This window comes from Salvia hispanica, chromosome 1 (genome assembly GCF_023119035.1).
Source record: "Salvia hispanica cultivar TCC Black 2014 chromosome 1, UniMelb_Shisp_WGS_1.0, whole genome shotgun sequence".
Taxonomy (NCBI): Eukaryota; Viridiplantae; Streptophyta; class Magnoliopsida; order Lamiales; family Lamiaceae; genus Salvia; species Salvia hispanica.
The window spans coordinates 46,242,066-46,248,179 of record NC_062965.1 but is presented as its reverse complement, the minus strand read 5'-3'; the positions used below and the strand labels follow the sequence as shown (position 1 = coordinate 46,248,179).

Below are 6,114 nucleotides of genomic sequence, written 5' to 3'. Positions count from 1 at the left end.
CACACTTTTCTTTTTAGTTATTCCACAAAAGTTGTCATATTTTCTCTTTTGAAAAAAGTTTCCTTTCACATCAATTATAAAATTATATTTTCTTTCATTACTTAACACATAAAACAACATCTCCTAAAATCTCGTGCCATTTTTAAAATATGCCATCTTTTTTGAGATAGAGGGAATATTTTTTCTACTTTTATTTACTTTAACAATTCTACCTTAAAACTCGTATTCAAATAGTAACTTAATTTTATGGGAAGAAGGAAGTAATACAATAAAAGTAAAAAAAATAAATAAACAGTTAGCCCTAATCATCTTCTCTTGCGCCGCCAAAGTATCAAACTATTCACATATTTATATTCATTCTCAGCTATCCATCCCTCCATGAGAATTGAGACGGAGGAGGAGGAGGAGGAGGGAGGAGGAGGAGGAGGAAAGAGGAAGAGACACCTGAGGAAGTAAGAGTTGACCAACTTATTTTCTCAAACAATTCATTTAGGTGGAATGATGATTGGATTATCAGATCGATTTGGAAAGAATCTTATCCAGCAATCACAGTTGTCAGGATGGGCGGCATTGGAAAAATTACTTGTCGGCAAAACTACTCTTGCGATACAAATCCAAGCATAAGCTTTTAAATTACTCCTATTAAGATGTAGTCTTCGATTGAATTATACTGAAATTTCTAGATCACTCATGAGTTATGCCCTCGGATAAATGCATAAATTAGAAATAAGGAATGCGTGATTCAATCTACAAGCTTTACTAAACGACCTTTTGATTTTTTCTGTTTGCTGATTTATTTTTATTTTTGGTTATTGATTCATGTAGTTTTGTGTAACTGATCCCTCCCCTGCTCTAAATAAATTTGTCAATTTGCATTTGATTCTATGTTCTAAATTGCTTTGCACCTTTGTTCTTGGTTTTGATTTTATTTGGGACTTAGGAGAGAAAAATATGAGGCCTCCATGTGGATGGTTTATTTGAAAGCATTTTCGAATTTGAGAGTTTAATTCTAGCAATTTTTCTAGTTTTTGATTCTATGTTCTAGAGTGTATGTCTTGTAAAGGTTTTTGCAATTTAAGGCTATAAGTACTTGGAACTTATTGACAAATTCTCTTCAAAACTATGTAAAAGAAGAATACGTATGACTTCTCATATTTAGAAATTTTGAGCCCACATTGTTTGTTTGATCTATGGAGCAGACCACTTTTTGTGTGTGTGTTGTGCGAACTCCACTTGCAGTTTATTCAGTGATTTGATAATTTCACTTATATCCTTATTTTTGTGAGATAACTAACCATATATTAACGTGCAGCTTGCATCCTTCCGGTGTCGTGGCAAGCATATGTACGCATAATTTCAAGCAGATAGTTGACCCGAATGGATTCAGCCAGAAAACTCTATTGGGCTGAATTTAAGGTAAACTTGAGCATTATATATATTTTTCTCTCTCTATCTCGCTTTCTCTCCTCTTTTAGTAAGATTACTTACAAAATTTTTAAGATCTTATTTTGTAGTTTAAATTTGATTGTCATTTTGTGTTTATTTGTAGAAATATGCTAACCGTAAGTCTTATGATGAAGATGAGTGCAAGGAGGCTTTTATTAGTAAGTGCAAAGTTAGATACGGGGATTTCATTTGCTATTATAAAAAGAAGACGAAGAAACCTTCTTTTTACACAAATGCCCAATGGTCGAATTACCAAAAAGACTGGAATTTATCCGAGAGTATTGAAGCTTTCGAGAGGTGCTCGGCAAACTGTAAACAAGGGCTTGAGACTGCGCCTGACACACATAGTAATGGATGTATATCATTTGCGGAGACAACAACTAAAATGGTAAAAGTTTTAGTATTTCATTAGTTTGATTTGTTTGTTGTTTTTAAATGCTCTTACACTTTCTTAATGTTGAAAACTGTTTTCAGGCAAGAGAGAATATTAGAAAACTTTCTCCATTTATGGAGTTAGTTCTTTCTAAAGACCCACAAGCTAAGTAACGGTGATTCACAAGGTGAGTTGTGTTCGCAGCGCGCTCAACAAATTGTAGTAAGTCTTTTCACATGTTTGGCTTGATTTCTGAAATTTTATTTGGGTTTGTGATTATCTAAATTTGTTGTCTTATGCTATGAGTATTGCTTGCAGTATTGCTTTTAAGAGTTTTTTATGGAAAGTTAGACTAATTGTGTTGTATGAGAAGCTTAGAGCTCTCATACTTAGAGCCCTCCTCATCCTTAGATTACATTGCACGTCTCTCTTATTTATCAACACACAGCTAGGTTTAGAATACATTTGTGATGAGCAATTTAGATATCAGTTTCCTACTAACAAAAAGTATATGCAAATGTCATTCCATTAAAGAGATGAGTAAATAACAACTTTTGTCTAGACTTCTTCCGCTTAGCTCATCACCTGAGTAGAGACACATAGAGTATGGGCAAGCTGTGTGTCTTTCCAGGTCTGAATCAAATGTTGGTTATGGATATCAGAATACAAGTTTAGGGTAGCATCATGAAACTAATAAATTAAAAGTTTGAGTTAGCTTTTGACAAGTGTTTTGATCAAGTTAGCAAAAAATAGTATTCACCTGAATTCCCCAAAAGCTTCTATTATTGTAGAAGTTTCTATACCAACTTCAGCACAAATGATCTATGTTCAGCATACTATGCAGATGAATTCAAATAAAAATCACACAGAAGATTGATTGTTACCTCCTGGCTTCCAGTAGTGATGTGAACTACTGATTTTCTTTGCATAGCCAACAATAACTTGATATCAGTCTCTATGCAGCAATGAGTCTGCGTATTATTGGTAAAAGCTGAAGCATAGAGGAACTAGAAACTCACTTTCAGCAATGCATCACTGCCAGTCATAGAAATTACGAGATTGGATTGGTGTTGATAAATATAGCTGTGTGAGAATCATCTGCAACAAGATTGTGTTGGCGTTGAATGGAGAGTTTAAGCAGATCTGATTTCTGATCATCCAAAAGACCAGAATCATATTCATTCTGAATCTGAAGCTTTATAATGTTCTACAAAATTGTGTGATTGGCTTTATTATCTGATTTCCTTGGAAGTTTAATTGATATTCTATGATGAGCTTGTTGCTTGCGAGGTTCTCCCCTTTGTTGTTACACATTTTGAATGTTTTTCATGTTTGTTTAATGGAAGGATGACGATATGGCACGGGCTGAAGGAATAGAGAATCCGGATCATGAAGCCATCTTCGTGGATCTTTTTGGGAAGGTGAAGAAGAGAGAACAAATTTCTAGTTCGGGGCAAGCAACAAGCATATACTTCCCATTGGCTACTTACTCATCTGGGGGTTCTGCCCCCGTCAATGCTAGCCAGGCCGATGTACTGGTCGAGTAACGAGTTAAAGAACATCGTGATCAAATGTAACTGCAACTTGAAAAGGTGCAAGCCGATTCAAATAGGAATATTGCATTGGTGCGTGAGTAAGCAGCTCAGAGGGAGCAAAGAATGCGAGAGGAAGCGGCTAGGAGGGAGCAATGGAAGATCGAATGATGCGCCTTTTTAATGAAAAAATGGGACAAATGACAAATGTGTAGTTTAGTGTAATTTTGTAAGACAATCTTAAATTTATATATTTTTGTTAAATAATCTTATCTTTTTAATGTTATCTAAGCTTTGTTTAATTTTTAATATCTGTTAATATTTATTTTTTATAGATAATTAATACTCCCTTCGTCCCCTATTAGGAGTCACTCTTTGACTGGATACGGGTTTTAAGAAATGTAAAGAAAAGTTAGTTGAAAAAGTTAGTGGAATGTGGGATCCATTTTTTATATTGGTTTTATAATAAAATGTGAGTGAATTGAGATAGTGAAATGTGGGACCTACTTACTATTTATGGTAAAACTGAAGTGTGACTCTTAATTGGGGACGGAGCGAAATGGAAAAGTGTGACTTTTAATGGAGGACGGAGGGAGTAATATAGAATAACCTACTTCCGAACTTGCTTGAATTAGAGGTTGTGCTCGCTCCATCCATACTCAACTTTTGAAAATACCGAGCACCAATAGGTGGTTGTAGTTATCCGAGCACATATACATGCTTGCGAACCTGGTCGAACAATGGCCGTGCTCGTTACACCCAAACCCCTCGCCTCCCCAAAAAACCGAACACCCATTGGTGCTTGCTGGGTGCTTGCAGTTATCTAAGCACATATACGTGCTTGCCAACCTGCTCGAACAGTGGCCGTGCTTGTTGCATCCAAACCCCTCACCTCTCCAAAAAACCGAGCACCCATTGGTGCTTGCAATACTCCGACCACATAGAGGTGCTCGCTACTACCCCGTATGGGTTAGTTGATCAGGTTGCCGAGCACCAACAAGCACTCGGATGAAAAATGCCGACAATGCAAATACCACCGACCACCTAAAGTACTCGGAAAGTGCTCGGTAAAGTGTGTTATACCAGCATTTTTCCCTTTTTGCCGACCACTTTGGTGCTCGGTAAACACCTTTTTTGTAGTGTTGGGATGGAGGGAGTATGTATTTATATAGTTGCTTATATTGTCATTGCATAATATTGGATTCAATATGATTTGCTTATCAGAATAGAAGAGTTTCTATTTGAGGAAACATAGGGAGTATTATACATTCAGATTTATTAAATGTGAATGATGTAGCCCAGTTGGTAATCGATATTGTTCATCACCGTTCATTTTCTACCTTTTTACTTGGAAATTGGTTTACAAACTCCACTAGTTAATGTATTTAAAAATTAAAATTGTAACGTACTACTCAATGTTTGTGTAGTCTATTTGTTTTTTTTTTTATTTAAAAAACTAAAATTTGCATAAATAATTGATAATATGTAACCACATAATATAATATATCAACTAATTAATTTAATTTCAAATTCTAATTTTTTATTATAACAAATTAAGTTTTTCTTTGATTAATTTATTTATCATTATACTGAGTTTCATCATGTAATTTCATGATCAAATATACTTACAAAAATTATCAAATAATATTATAAAATTATAAATTATTAATGCTAGTCGTTATTGATATGTGGAAACATGAACATATTACATACTCCTTCCGTATGGTGACCCCTTTCTTGGGCAACACCATATTTATGCATTAGTATTTTGTACTCAATTCATCCTACTCTACGTAATGAGAACAATTTTTTTACCTTTTCACTCTGAATAACACATTTATTAAAATTTGAAGCATCACACTATATTTTCTTTTTCTTTTTCTACTTGACTCACAAAATAATACTACTCCATCCATCCAAACTAAATTTGAGTCGTATTCTTTTTCGGGATGCCCGAACTTTATATCACTTTTAATTCCCGCTTTACCTTTCTTACTTTATATCACCTACTTTACTCCCGCTTTATCTTTCTTACTATTCCTCTCTCCTACTTTTTAACACAAGTTCTTAATTTTTGTGCTCAAAATTTTGACTCAACTTAGTTAAGATGGATGAAGTATATAAACTCTGGATATTAATAAGAAATGTTTCATTTAAAATGAGACGAAGAGAGTATGGTAAGTGGATTTAGAACATAGTAAAAATGATAATAAAGTATGGTTAAAGATATTTCTATTTTTAGTAATATGAGTCATCTTGATTGAGACGAATCTAAAAAAAAAATTAGATAAAATTGGTTGGAACGAAAGGAGTAGTTTATCTTGAATGGGGTATCAGCAGGCGATAATATAGAGGATGATGAGGAGAGTAATTCACGTTTATTGCTTGATTATATTCTTTCTTCTCATGTATAACCCCTTATATAGGTATTACAATGGTGTGTACAAGGAAATGTATCAATCTATTAACTAATGAGATCAATCTATTCCCTAATTGCATCAATCTATTCTTGGGGTATCATTGTGATTGATTCCCCGTAATCTTCTTCTTTTAACACTCCCCCTCAAGTTGAGTGGTGGGATCTTCGAAGCTCAACTTGCACAATACAATTGTGAAGCTGCTTGAATTGACCGCCTTGGTGAGGATATCTGTCAGTTGATCCTCTGACCGAACAAAGGGTAATTGATACGCTCGGATTTTGCACTATTTTAAGGCCATTATTTGGTCCGTTTTTTATGTCAAAGTCACTCTACATGTCCATTA

General features: G+C 34.5%; 1 long non-coding RNA gene across 5 annotated transcripts; it reads left to right on the top strand.

Moving 5' to 3' along the window:
* The first annotated feature begins 333 nt into the window (after positions 1–333).
* LOC125201432 lies at positions 334–3,618 on the top strand. Of its 5 annotated transcripts, XR_007172935.1 has the most exons (6): positions 427–452; positions 553–649; positions 1,313–1,416; positions 1,550–1,834; positions 1,921–2,041; positions 3,166–3,618. It is a non-coding gene; the product is annotated as an uncharacterized LOC125201432 (long non-coding RNA). The 5 variants fall into 5 exon arrangements; XR_007172931.1 differs by lacking the exon at positions 553–649 and having other exon boundaries at positions 334–452; XR_007172916.1 differs by lacking the exon at positions 427–452 and having other exon boundaries at positions 459–649.
* Positions 3,619–6,114: the final 2,496 nt, after the last annotated feature.